The sequence below is a fragment of the Cygnus olor genome, chromosome 1 (genome assembly GCF_009769625.2).
Source record: "Cygnus olor isolate bCygOlo1 chromosome 1, bCygOlo1.pri.v2, whole genome shotgun sequence".
Classification (NCBI taxonomy): domain Eukaryota; kingdom Metazoa; phylum Chordata; class Aves; order Anseriformes; family Anatidae; genus Cygnus; species Cygnus olor.
Window position 1 is genome coordinate 108,944,636 of NC_049169.1, and position 15,157 is coordinate 108,959,792.

General features: G+C 39.0%; 1 long non-coding RNA gene across 1 annotated transcript; it reads right to left on the reverse strand.

Annotated features, from left to right (window-relative positions):
* Positions 1-368: 368 nt before the first annotated feature.
* On the reverse strand, positions 369-14,632 carry LOC121079442. The gene is made up of 4 exons (XR_005825036.1): positions 14,468-14,632; positions 6,057-6,317; positions 1,586-1,663; positions 369-567 (listed from the first exon to the last, which is right to left on the reverse strand). It is a non-coding gene; the product is annotated as an uncharacterized LOC121079442 (long non-coding RNA).
* Between the last annotated feature and the right edge of the window lie 525 nt (positions 14,633-15,157).

The following is a 15,157-nucleotide window of genomic DNA, read 5'->3' on the forward strand; positions in this document are numbered from 1 at the left end:
CTCTGTTTCCTAATGTGAAAATTGGACATACTTGGTGCAGACTTTCATATTCTGCTACAAAAGGCAATTTGCAATGTTTCATTTAATTCTTTTCTTCAGTGTTCCCAATTTCTTCAAGAGTACTTCTTGTCCCATTACTTCTGAATATAGAAGAGCTGTAATTCCAACACAGTGGTCATGCCTCAAGCTTCCTACTTCATACAATATGATGTAAAAGTCAGAGATCTCACAGACATGCTTTGGTTAAAACCATTAACATTATCGGTCCTAGCAAATATACAATTTTAGGATAGAAGATGACAGTAGAAATTTCTCAGGATGCAGACATACGTATATTTTCTTCAATAGTGTAACAGTTGCATAACAGGCTGAGGTTGCTGCAGTCTTCCCACCTCCGCTACCTTTTCCTCTTCATTCATGGTTTATGCCACCTCAGATTTATGGTTTATCATCTCAGAAGTACCCATGCAATGTAAGATCATGCTGCAGTCCTGAAGAGCACACCGATCCCCTTTTGTGCAAAAAGCCCTTCCTGGTGCAGGTGTGCCACCAGTTGCAATGACATGTCTGAAAGGGCAATCAATATAAGGAGAGCACAGATGGCAAGAGAGGGCTTGATCCTCTTAGAAGCTTGTCAAATAATTCACAATTTTTGCCTCAGAAGCTTTGCTTCTAGACAAACTGCAGTTTTAAAATATATGAGTCAATCTGAATACCTGGCTCCAATACTATGATTCAGCTGAAAACATTTAAAATAGTAAGGTTAAAATAGAGTTTAGAAGTGTTCAATGGTGGTGTTTAAAGAAGATGCAAGCCACCTCCTTTGTCCCCATCTCTGTACCAGTATCACTGATGATTTAGCAAAGTAATTAAACTATGTCTAATTTTAAGCATGTGAGGAGTCCCATTGGGTTCAAAGAGATCATTCATATGCTTAAGTACATTGCTGAATCAGTGCTGAAATGAAAATAGTTACATAATTACAGGATTATATGAACATAGAGTTGCAAATGTGATGTTTAAAAGAGAAAGGCTAATTTACAGGATGATAGGAACATTTAATTGCAGTTTAGAGATGGAAGGAAATCCACAACCATAAATGATGGTACAAAACACAGCATGTCTTTTACAATCACTGTGGTGTCTTTAACTTGGAAAGCTTAAACTGAGAACCCAAGCAGGTGTATGAACAGCAGAGTGCTAAAAACACTTTCATGCACAGCTTTTGTATATTCCATCCTGTACCTGTAAAGCACTTTAATGAAAATATCTGCTTTGCAACGTTCTTGGGTTTTTACGCTAATCTAACATCAGTTTCACCCCACTGTAATACTCAGGTGGTAATTCTGAATTATTTGACAAGCCATTCCATTATCTCAGCTACAGGAGCAGAAATCTCTACCAGGCTGCTGGGCTATGCTGGTTTTTTTTTTTCTTCCCTAGTCAGGTATTGCTGATAAAACCCAGCTTTTATTCATCCATGCCCACAGATTTTAGGGATTTATAATCCAGAGTAGGTTCCAGAGCCAAGCACCATATATCTACCAATTGCAGAAGTCTCCATTCAGGTGGCAGGGCTGCCCACCTTACAGTGCAATGATGGGTGATGAGGACCTCCCACTGCACGCAGTGCCCTTCTCTTATAAATTCCCACTTTTTCCTCCTACAGGGAAGGACAAGTTGCTCATGAAGCATCTGAACTTTCCCTGTTGCAGATCGTGACGGACGTGATGTGTTCAGACAAAACCTTCACAGGAACTATTTCAGGCCAGCGCAGCTTCCATGCAGCGAGGGCAAACGCGTTTTGCTGTCCCAACATAAGTTGCCCTGCTTGCATTTCAGATCCTTCAAATGTGATCCAAAGAACAGAAATACTTTGTGTACCTGAGTCCTATCACCCTCTTGGTTTCGCACCCCTAAATTGTGACTACAGAGAGGTTTCTCCCTCTCATTTGTTTATAATCCCCAGCCAGCTTCTGAAGGGAGAGGTCTACAGTTATTCATTGAAAGAATAAAAGAATAGGCCAGGCCTGCCATCTGAGGTGCCTAGCAGGCCACATGCTGCTGTCAGTCATATCCAGTTAAGTAGGTGAGGTTACATCGATATAAGCCCACGGTCTGACCTCAGCTGTGCTTTTGTACACACCCAGCTTCCTCAGCTGAATAGCTGGTGACTGTAGAGGAGGTCAGAAACGTCTAACAATATTAGCGAAACTGGAAGCTGCTTTGTAGTTGTGTATAAAAATTCTATAAGGCCATGCTTGTCTTCCTCTTTAGATTTCTCACTACTGCACTCCCCGATGCAGCAATTTTTCAGGGGGTAGCAGTTCAAATGCGGATGAGCCACTGCTCTGCTTCGCAAATCAATACAGCTTGGAATAAATCTAGATAATCTATGTCTGTGTAAGGGTAACAAGATAGGCAAAGCCCACAAGAAAATCTACTGTGTTAAGAGGAAGTAATTGAGACACTCCTTATTTTGTTTGGTTAGCAGGCTGAACAAGTTCAGGGTGGTTTTATGAGGATGCCTGAACTGCAATGCTTTTTTATTTGCTCTTCAATTCCATGGAGCAGTAGCTCTAAAAGAACACAGTGCTATCAAGCGGCCCAAAACAGTAACAATTTCACAATAAAGACGTAAAAATCACATCAATGCAAAATATACTTGTAGAAAAGCTTGGTAATGTTAAGCTATATCATGCCTCACAGAACAGTTTTCCAAACAAACTTGCAGAAATACTACCAGAGATCACCAAGATCAGTGAAAACTGAGATAACTGTTTTCTGCGGTAAGACAGAAATATTCAAATCTTGCTGACAGATGCAATATATTGGTGCTTTATGCTTTACCTGATAGAATAATGTGATTTAAACAGTCAAAAACTGACACCAAAGTTGCTCTTTCATAGTCCTTGTTATGCTGTTGCAACTTCATTACTTGGTATCCTTTATTTCTGAAATAATGTAGGATCACATTCAACTCTGGGAGCTTCTGGAGCTGCAGACTGGTGACTGTGCTGTAAGAATAAACTGCTGTGCTTGATGCTCACCTCATGCCATTATGCAAGAACAGATGATTGAAGGTTCATTTAATCTAGCCAACGTAACCCCAGTATCAGGAATATTTACTGGCGCTTCTCAGCATAAGCACTGCTGATGAGTACTTTTGATGAAGCATGTTATAAAACCTTTGCCAACTTTGTCCACTTCCTGGTGGGCTTGAGCTCCTGAAGAATTAGTCTGAGAATCTGTTCATAGCTCACTTTTTTGCTGTTTCTCTCCTCCTGACTTACATCCTTTAGACAACACAAAATGGTAGGTTTTGCTATGAATAAACTGCCTATTACCCTTGAAGGGGGGAAGGGGGGAGGGAAATTAAAAAAGAGTTCAAATCCAGAATCCAGCAGTAGAAATTTCTCAGCAGGGCTGCTCTCTGGCAGCTCATGCAAGCCCCTTCCCACAACCCCACAAAGTGGATGGCAGCTCAACGAGAGCAGTCTCCAGGTCCCCAAGCACACATACCAAGATCTTTATCATAATGTGAAGAAACTCCTTCGGTTTAAAACTTATACCCAAACCAGTAAATCTTAAAGCAGCCTAACCAGCACAGGAACAATACCTGGGGAAGTTCAAAGGAAGTGGTCTTCAATTTAAAAAAAGTTCCTAATCTTCTAATATTCTCCCTAACAGAAACACAGTGGCAGTACCCTTATCTTGATTACAGGAATTACTACTCTAGCAGCTGGCAAAAGAAACAAAATGTGTTTGTTTGGTCAGTCATGAAACAAGAGGAAGTTTTGAGATCAATTACAGCTGACTTCCACAGCTCACATTTAAAATACTGGATAATCCCCTGCAGCCTGAGATTTGCAAACACTGAACAGAATTAATAAAAATGAAAAACAGTTCATTTTATTTCATCCAAGCAAGCAGTTTCTTTTAATAAAAACATGTAATGCTTATGTTTAATGAAAAAAGGAAAAAATTAATGAGCTTCACTTATAAAGTGAGTGTGATTTTCACTTTGTGAATGAAGTCAAGCATACTGCGTGTTCATAGAGGGCTCTGATGTTAAGTACTCCCTTAGGCCAGTATTAGTGTTCTGCTGTCCCAGAAATGTTCACCCCAAAGAGAACCTTATTAGCTTGGTGTTTTAAAGGAGAGTTGCAAAGGTTTTTGGTTTTCTTAATTGTCTTTTAAAAGTTAAGAACATATGCTAGGTTATCATGCAGTAAGAAACATACCCCTTTTTTTTGTGCTACCATTTTTTAATCTGATTGACTAGAGAAGTGGTTTTAATTAAAAAAATCATCAACTTACAAACAAATCTCTGAAAGCTACAGATTTCAAGCCAAGAATACATACAAAAATCATAACCTTGTAGTTCTTTGGTTTATTTTTTCAGTAAACTCTGATCAAAAGCTTCCTACACGTTTTTATGTAATTGGCTAACTAGTGGAACAGTCCTACTTTCTTTCTGCAGTCAGATATACTGGAATTAATTTCTATGGCAAAAGCGTTCGCTGTAGGAAGAAAAGGAAATTCATGACTTGAATTTTTTTTTTTTGTGCTCTAACTTAGACATACCATGGCATATAATCCCCATCACCAAATATCAAGGATCTGATTACTGAGCATCAAAGGTTCGATATAAATTATCTTCCCTCTCTGTAAGAGGGAGGTTTTCTGCTCTGGGATTAGGATATTTTAAAAATAAAAACAAATTTTGCAAAAGTCTGGTATTTCCATTTTTAGTGAGCTTTCATCATCCTCATGAGAATGATCCTGCAGAATGGCAACTGACTGCAGAATCATTTAACTGGCTATCAGTGAAACCCTTCTAACTTTGCAATTCTGATTAGCAAAGGGGGCTTAAGGAAACATGATCACCAACTTTGCCTGGGAATTTTTGCTCCAGATTTCAGTTTGACAGAAGTAAGCAGTGCACTAGTAGCTGAACAGTAGTAAGGAAGAGCACAGATAAAAAGGACGTTATTCCTTTTTAAAGCTGTAGGCAGGCCAATTTCTCCATTTTTATACACCTATTTTTGAGAGAAGATTAAAATCATTTAAAAACACACTGGACAAATAAAAGCCCTTTATCATTGCTAACTACATCCTGTCTCCTAAATCATACTTCCATTTCCTTCAGATATCCGTCAAAGATCAGCTACCATCTCAGCAAACAAAAAACAGACTCCCAAAGCCAAAACAGAGGGGCTGATCATGCACATCCTCTGTGTTTCTGGGCTCCAGTGGGCTTTTATTCCCATCTTCAAGAGATGAATTAACTGTGGTTACTGCAGGGCAGTGGCAGAGCAGGCATCAACAGCTAGTGACATCCCAAAGCAACGTCCCAGTGCAAGTTCAACCTGAGCATTTTCCAGGAAGAGCAGAAGCAACTTGTGACAAGCTTCCCCTAAGCAAGGCATCTCAACTGCCAGGAGCTCTCCCTCTGGCAGTTCACAGAGTCTGTCTTTCCTGGGTTTTGACAAGCTATCAGTATTCTTCTGGCCTTGTATTATATCTGGTGTCTGACAGCATCTTTGGGAGGTACAGTGAAGCTCTGAGCACAGCTAGTCAGGAGCTAAATGGTGCATGAAATGCCATAAATTCTCTCGTGAACACACTGATAGACCAGGCAGCAGGTCCACCTGAGCATCAGATGAGGGCTGTGAAGGGTCTTGGGATTTTATCTAGAAAATGACTGACAAAGTTATTCCCTTTCAACTGCAGACAAAACGTGAGAGGAAGCTGAGGCTCTATATGGACAAGGGAAAAGCCAGAGCTTCTTCTAGGTTCTCTCCAGGAAGAGCGCTATGATCTCAGACCCAGGAGATCACAAGCAGTTCAAGGACCTCTTTTCCAGGCATAGATATAAGAACATATATGACTAGCAGCAGAAAAAATAAGATAGTGATTGTGCTACAAGGACACCATTCACATCTTTGTATTTCAGGACTAATGAAATAACTTACAAGTAAAGGTATACATTCAGAGTAGAGACCACGAACTTATACAATATACTTCCCTTCTAGGTCAGCTCTGTAACTTACTTTGCAGTTTCCTGCCCAGCTCTTGCCCCAAATTGAGATTCCTTCTTTCAAGTTTAAAATCTTCAGTTGTTTTTTCTTCTGTAGGATCGCATGGTGAAGCAGCTTTGTCAGCAGCAGTGTTCCTCAATAATCCATTTTACCTTGGATTTCCTTTAGGTGTATCTTCCAACTGCTCCAAAGAGCTCACTCTTGCACATTCCCTCTAAGCAATATTAATATAGGATGGTCCTATGAAAGTCTCCTAACACAAATAGGAACATCCTGCAAAATTGACCAGAAAGCAAAAAATATTTTACTGAAGTTCTGCAAAGTCCCTTAAGTAAGACTCGCAGAAGTTCAGTCAGCTTTCTCTTAAGGTACAGGATTACAAATCTGGACATCCTGCTTTTTATGGCTGACCAATAGAGATTTCCAGGAACATTAAGTCACATCCTCTTGGTTCTTCAGCTTTCCGTAACATAAACTGTCAGAAATTCCCACGTCATAAGTGCACTGAGAAACTAAACCCATGCTTTTCAGGCATGCACTAAACATGGAATAGATTAAGTTCATGCATGTTGAAAGTGGGTAGCATGACTCTCTCCCTCAAAAGTACCCAGCAACTGTACTCCGCTTGTGTCAAACACTTCCACACAGATCAGATTTGTCTTTGTAGCAGCTTGTAAAGGAGTTTATACTTAAAGAAAACCAAAAACTAATAGCACTATACTGGAAAATACACTTTTAGTAGACCTATACATATTTGAATGAAGAATTTTCAGACCATTAAATGCAATGCCTTCCTGAAGGAAATATTCTCTCCTGGTCACTTCTAGAAATAGCTGATATGAGGCTGTGACAGCAAATTGGCACAGATTTGAAGCCAATCCAGGTACACTAGTGCAAAAGGCTATATGTTTACCCTCATGCTGAATTAAAGTGTATCAATGTTTTTAACATGAGCTTTTGCTTCTTCGCAAGAAGGCATCAACAAATCAGAAACACTAAATGCAAAACATTTCTATGAATTTATAAATAGGTCTTCTACATGACACATTAGGTTATCAAGTGGTAGATAAAATCACATCTGCTTGTGTAAGACTGTTTGCGTACTTTGAGTCTTTTATTTTTAAATTAGGTTATCAGATTTGGCAAAAAAATCCAAATAGATTAAATTAAAGAACATGTAAAAGTGATTAACACAATAATAGTCATATACTCCTTTAAGGTGTTATTTTTATGAATACTACTGAAAAAACTGGAGTGTGACTTGGTTGTTTCACAGCCCCTCAGTGCTCCCTCCTTTCTCCCAGGATCATTTTATTGGAAATGAGAATTCATGAGAGAAAGTCTTCAGTAAAACTGACATCTTCAAAACATGCAGATTTGGATCCTACAAGGCCTTCAGCAGGCATCTGACTTTCATGCTGAGCTCAAGAGAAAAGCTGCAGACACGATCAGTGGGAAGATTAATGTTCCAAGGGACTTTTCTATAAACAAATAGGGGAAGATGTCAGCACACATTTCACATCTGTTTATTTTACAATTAAGATTAACCAAATAACATTGTACCATATGCTTAAAATAAAGAATTTAATGTTAAACTTAATATTATTTCAACTGAGAAAACACATCTATCTCTGCTACTGTGTTCTGTGCATACATATGCAGGATACAGGTCTGATCAGTGGCTCAAGTCACACTGTGTCAAAAAGACTAAAATACTGCATTTGTTATATTTCCTGGATGCAACAGCAGCTCTGTTTCCTGGGGAGCTATTTATAACATCATATAATGAACACGGGAAGTTCTCTGTTCTGCAACCCTACAAATACTCCTTTGGAAGGACCAAATCCTCTGAACTATAACTCAAACGCTGAGCTCTGCTGTGAGTTTGATAGCAGGTCTGACTGCGAATGTGGTGGTTTTGTGTCTCCATGGAGTAGCTACATCAGTCACATTTGTAATTACAGCTGCCTTGAGGGTTTGGCAAAGTTGGCTTTGTGCTTCCATTAAACAGAAGCTGTGGGTCTCCAGGTGTCTGACAATCACTTGGAAGTCAATCTGTAGTTGTTTATGCCCATCTCACTAGAGCTGCTCCTCATGGCATCAGCCAAAAAGGACAGCAGCAAAGATGTAGCACAACATCGCAAGTGGCCGATGAAAAGGAGGCAATGGGGAGCTTTACAGCCTGCTACTAACAATTCTGCATTTTGCACTTGGCAGGGCTCAGACTCAGAGGAATTCACTTGGAAGTGGGGCAAAAATCACTACGAGCTGGACATGCTAAAGATTCCCTGGAAGATCCTAAAATAAATTGGTGTCCTGGATTTATTCCTAAAATTCTGTCTTCTCCCAGTACTCATGGTATTTTAATACTTATCCTTGCTTAACTACCCTCATTTTATCTTTTAAGGATAAATTAAAACCAGAAGCTCTGCCTCTTCTTCCCCAGCCTCTAAAACAAGGCCCCAGACTGTTGTAACCATTTTCCTCTTCTGAGTTTTACACATCATATCCTTTTCATTCTCCAAGAAGACACTGCTGTTGCCAAGTCTGGGGTGACACTACATTCAATTCCTGTTATCTTGTGATTTCAGGCATGTAAAGTTTACCACAAAATCCATTTTGTTTCTTGCCAAAGGAATAAAGTTTAAACCAGCCTGTGCATTAGAGTTTATTACATTTATTGCCTATATAATTGTGAAGTAAACTTAGAATAGAATAGTTTAAATAGATATGATTCCTCTGAGTTTATCAGAGCCCCCCCCCAAAAAAAAAAAAAATCTAAGCTAAGCAAGCATTAACCTATTCACCTTTTTTTTTTTTAAATAAACAGACAATTATGAACAAGCTATTCTAGCTTGAAATTATCATCCAAGCTCTTTCCAGGCCATACCCCATCTGCATCCCATGTTCACAAGGAGTACTGGGGTTCAATGTAGTTCATCGATAATTATTTGGCGTGTTTGTGGTGGGCACAGGAAGAAAAACCACATGGTGGTCCCTTCCCTTACCTTCCCCCCCGACATTTTACTTGGGGAACAGGGCTCAAGGCCAAGTTGCAGTGCACAGCTGTACAACCAGATTAATAAAGTGTTAAATCTGCCTCTAGTTAAAAACGCATTGACACATAAAAGTCACAGTATCTCCTACCACTATCAACTCCCACAAACGAGTTATCGGAATAAAATAAGTAAAGGTCATAGTGGTGGAGAGATAGAAGCAATTTTTTTTGTTGTTTTTGCTTCTACCTCAAGTAGATTAATACGAAGAACATTTAAATGTAATACTTTGATACGCAGAGTGGAAGAGGATGCATATCAGCCATTAGTCAGCCATCTTTTATCATTCTTGAAGACGGCATCTAACAATCAGTCAAAGTCTGGGATAACATCTCAACAGTACACCAAAATAACCATCACACATGCTGCGCTCAATTTTTCCCCCATTTGCTGAATACGTTAACTCAGAATCCAGATGTAACAATAGCAAACCTCACCATCTCCTTTTCAGCATCTGGAAGTTTGACAGCAAATAAAACAGTGGTATTCATTCCTGAATGAACAGTTATACCAATGTTAAGGGCTACGAGCAGAATGTTGCTAAAGCTTAACCTTGGGAGTATTTGGAAGCAAACTTTTGCCTCTAGAAATACAGTTGTCCTTCAAGGACTCAGATTTTCTAAATCAAACTCCTGCTTTTAATCTGCCTCTAGAAGTTCCAGCCTCTATACTTCTCATGCGCAACGGAAAGAGAGAAGACAAAAGATAAGACATATGAGGACAATATTAGCCTTTAGCTACTTCCCTCTTTTGCTTTTAATCTCTTAATAAAATGAAAGTTGTAGTGAGAGCTTGCAATGGTTAGACAATAAGGTATTTCAGAAAACTGTTTCTTGAACTTTATTAATTGAAATACCTCTTCATCTCACCTGGAAAGAAACAAGTCATGCTGGTATCGTGGTTTTAAACTGTACAAAAGTCTGTTGAACTCTTAATTTGATCTCCCAATATCAAATTTGTATATGAGAACACTGTGTTAAGGTCTTAAAGACATGGTCTTCACTCTGGTGTCTGATAAACCACTGTAAGTTTACAGATCAGAGACTGCTCTAGAGAAAGCATAAGCAGCATTATGATGGCTCCAGGTACTTTCAAAACTAGATTAAGTTCTCACAGAAAGTTTCCAATGGCAGAATCAATTCAATACAAAGGTCATCTCTGTATCCCCTTTTATATAAGCTGAGCTTTTAAAATTATTTTAGGTATTTTCTCATATTTGAGATAACATGTCATTTTCTTTGACTGTCCTACTAAAGAGTTGGTGTTTCCCCCAGGAAATTGCAATTCCAAGTTTTCCTTAATATTTCATGGTGCTTTCAGATTAAGTCAGTATTTACTTTTTCCTCATTTGCTCCTGGCTGGTAAACTTCAAGTTCGGACTCAAAGTCTTCACAAACAGAGCAAAAAATTATGGAAACCTACTATAACATCTGTGCATTCAGTTTGTGTAGATGCTTAAGTATCATGAACTCTTCTATTTCTCTGAATGGAAATTATGGCTCAGAATATTTCCTGGTAAAGTCACTCAAATCAGCATACTGGTTGTCTTTCACTTCTGAGACAATGTAATATCAAGTACACTTGATCAATACATCCTACCAGCATTATGTTTAGAAAGTCTTCCTGAAGCCATACTTCGCATGTATGGTGAACACTAAAGCCACATGACAAGACTTCTTTAACCAGTGTCTGGGAAAAGAGTCACCCACACACTTAAAAAAAAAAAACAAACCCAAACTTACAATGCTATATATCTATTCAACACAAGGAATATGTAAAGTTGGAAATGTGTTTTTGGAAAATAGATTTCTCCTCCAGCAAAAAAATCCTTAGTTTTTATTCTCAGATAGAACTGAGACTCACAATATGCATCTCATTTAAACATAACCATAATTATCAGCATTGTATATAGATAGTATTTAAAGAGTTTACTTTACTGAAGTACTCCGATGGTTAGTTTCATTGCACTTGTTTCTGTCTCTTCCAGCAAGCCATGTAATCTATAAATGTAGTTATAATTGTTGAAGTGAACAATATAAGTGAAGTCTCTGTACTAATCTCTTATCTACAAGAGATATTCCCCTGCAAGCAGAGGACTGCACTGGGTCTCATGTTGGAAGAAACCCTGTGCATGGTGAGATACTGTTATAAGAAAGCATCACAAACAATTACATGACAAAAAGATACATTCTCCAGCAGATAATAGATTCCAGATCTAGCTGCATATCTGATTAAAGATGGTTAATGCCTTGCACACCAGATCCCACTTCCACAATTTCTGGTTTAAAAACAAATGCATTTGTACTAATCTTGGTACTAAATTGGCTAAAACTGGATAAGTCATTATCAAGGTCTGAAACAGTGAAATGCTAAGTATAGAGGGATTGAAGTAAAAAGCCACCTTTAGCCAGAAGAAAGCATCCCAAGATGATGAATGATGACCAGAAACCAGTGCATCCATTAGCACCAGGAAGCCCACAGCAGTTGAAGACAGCCAGGTAAGTCATCATCCACTTAATCATGTGCAACCTCCAGCTGCTGGGCAGCAGTGAGCACTCAGGGCTTAGTAGCCCTGCTGCACAAGGGCAAAAGAGGCAGCTGAAGGAAAAACCCTGCAGGACCTGGGTCACGCTCCTTGCTGTTTCACCAGCAAGCAGTAGGGATGACTGGTGAGAGGGCTTCAGCAGATCAGGGTGCCTCCTCCTCTGTGATCTGCAGGACCATGGCCCTTACCTTTGTACTTGAGGGCATATGCAACACTTTGACTAGAGTAGATAGGTATTCTTGGCTGCTTGTACATTTTCCAGAATAGCTGTTCGTTCACACCTAGTACAGAAACCCCAATTAGTATGAACTTCAGGCCTTTGGAAGATTTACCTTCCACTAATGCAAACTATATCCCAAACTCATGTATTCCAGTAGTCATTTAGAGGAACTCTTCAGACAAACAGTTGGGTGTCAAGAATGAGAAGACAGACCTGTTCCCCATAACAAACACAGTCCGGCGCTTTGGAGGTGTTTCAGAAATAAGGTTTGGCTAGTTTTAAGACAAGTTATATTAAGAACATGTAGCATTTCTAATGAAATGCTTTGTATTTGCCCTAATTAATCTTGTAATTACATCTCATTCTTATATGAAAAACATACAAAGTACTAACCAGTAGAGTATAAGTGAAACTGGTGCTGCTTAATGCCAGCTGACACAAGTCTATGTCTTTATTTGCCTTCTAGGTAATGCCTCCAAAATACACCAAGAGTTACTGTATTGCCCTTTTCTTTGGTTTTCATGGGTAAACATTGTTTTTCCCCCCCCACTGAACTGGTGAATGAAGTTACCATCCACACTTTTTGTACATGAATTAACATACTGTTGCCTCCGGAATAAGGTTGAAGGATTAAACTGAAGAAGTTTTCCTCTTAATTCAAAAAATATCAGAAGAATCAAAACTGCAGTCATCATGCAGTAACTGGCTTCCAGAAACAATTTAGATCTAATTTCTTTACACCATTTCCTGGCTGACCCAAAGAAAAGCAAATGGAAGATGTAAGGGTACCCTCATTGCTAGTGTTAATATACATAATATTTACAAAATACATCTTTGGAGACCTATTCACCCCTGAAACATGAATATATTTTCTATTTACTACTGAAAGATTAGGCATTCAAGCAATGTGGAGTGCCAGGAAATGAATCCAGAGTTTATTTTAATAGATTCATTGTTACCTGCAGACACAGACTAAGCAAGGATTTCCTTCAGCAGTGAAGTGAATAGCAGCCTTTCCAGCTGCTGTAATGACTGCCTTATTTGACATCTCAGTTGATAGTTGTCTGTGCCATGTTAGTTTGTTAAACTGACATCCACACAACAGAGAAAACAGTTTTAATCTCCATACTCTAAACACAAGTAGATTCCTCACACATTTATGGTAGAATTAAGAGATGATATCCAACCAAATGTGATTATGAGACATGGATCTGAATTACCCAGCACTTCAGATATCCTTAAGGCAGAAGCTGCTTTAGGGCTAACGACTCATCCCTCTTTCTGTGTACAGTTCCTTGCTGCAGCCCACAAAGCTGTCTGAAACAGGGACACGTCACAGAAACATTTGGAAGGTTGTCAGAGTTGCACCACACAGTAGATATTCCCTTAAAGAGATGGCTGTGGGAGTATTAAGGATATTTAGGGGCAATACCAGGCAGCTGAATAGTTAAAAAGGAGAGGGAGGAAAACTTTTCACAGCATGCATCTTCCTTCCCCGTTTTGTGAGATACAGCTGGATTTGTTCCACAGTATTCTCCCCCTCTGATTTTGTTTGTTCTCATTTTTAATCACTCACATTGTTTACATTAGAAATGCAGAAGCATGAAAATGATGTTATAGAGGATGACATTGACAGCAAAAAAACCCTTGAACTTCCCTGTTTTCTGAACTTTTTCTCCTCCTTGCATGCTGGGGACACTTCATACAACCTTCTGGGTCTTACAGGCTGAGGAGTGTGCTGGCAATTGATTCACATCCCAGGCATAGTCCTGTTCATTTGAATTACTGTACTGCTGTGATGGGGAATCATTTTTTTCTGTGCCTCCCCTCCTGTATCCCCCATCCATTCTCCCTACAAGTTTGGTTTTTTTTATACATACTAATACACGAAGGTACATATGTGTAAATAAATACATGCTCACAGACAAAGCAAGTCTTGTTTCTGTGGCACTAAAGCAAGAAGATGCAGTTATATATCAGACAATAAAAACTGACAATTAGAAAATTGTCAACTGACTTTAGACAATTACAGGTTTAAAGCTAAATGAATGACTTGCCATACTATTGTCTAAGAAACATTAGTGTGTACCACAGCCAAAGAGTACATATAGCTGAGGAATTTCAGAAATAAAAGCGATGGTCAGCAGGATGCTACTACCATTACTGTTCCAGCAAAAGGTCAGATTTGAAAGAGTTTTCTTCCTTTCTTGAAATAGAAACTGTGATCTCGAGAACCTCTTCAGTCTGGAGCTCCTGTAGCTACAATAGTGCCTGAGAATATCTGTAATTTATAGATGCCTCTCCACAGCCTCCTTTCAGCTTATTTCATCACTATCATGACAGTAGGACTCAATGGGTACCACCACAGCTATGCAGCTTACTATGAACAGTTCTTGAAGTAGCTATAACTCCTTGTGGCTTAAAGCCTTTTTTTTTTTTTTTCAATCATGTACTCAATAAAGGCCTTTTCTGTGTATTGACACAGCCAAAAGAGATCTAAATTGCTTTTCTTGACCAATACTCAAAAATTCAAGAGCTGCAGGTCTCTTATCAAGAAGATTTTTCCCAATAGCATACAGGGAGAAGCCAGGGGAATACTCACCTCTGCTAACTGCAGCATTCCAGATGCAATTCAAAAACAAAACCACAGATGCCCAGTATCATTTAGGTACCACCAGTCTAATTCACCTGATCTTCCTCGTCAGTCAACTTCAGAAGTCAAAGGAAGCCACAGGTCCTGGGTCACCTTTATCAACCCCACACTACCCCTTCCAGGTAACCCAAAGAAACTAAACTGCTTTGAAGCCTTATGTTTAAGCAATTGAATTCCCACCCCAGGTGTTTAGACTACACATTTCATCTGGGATCCATCTGTAGGCAATGAAGAAAACAAGGTGTTTTCAGCAGGTGATTCATCTAACTTAACAGCTATCTAACATCTAATAGCTATCACATGATGGGTAGCTCTTTCTTCAGCAGCTCAAAGTCTTAGCTAGCCTAAACAAGGTATATTTAAAAGATGTGCCAATACTTGCTATTTTTATAAGGGCAGTGAATTTCACATTTATCTACCTTAAAGATAGTAATTAGGAAAAAAAAAAAAGGTCTAAGAAAAAAAAAAATAAATCCAGGCCCTCAAAAAGCAGTGCATCCTTCCTTTTCAGATAATCCTCTTTTTAACAGGCAATATTGTTCTCTTTCTAGACAAGTGCTTAAGTCAGAGCTCAATGACAGCATAGGCTGCCTGTTATCTAATAAATATAATCAGTTCTATGGTCTGTTTTCCCTTCTC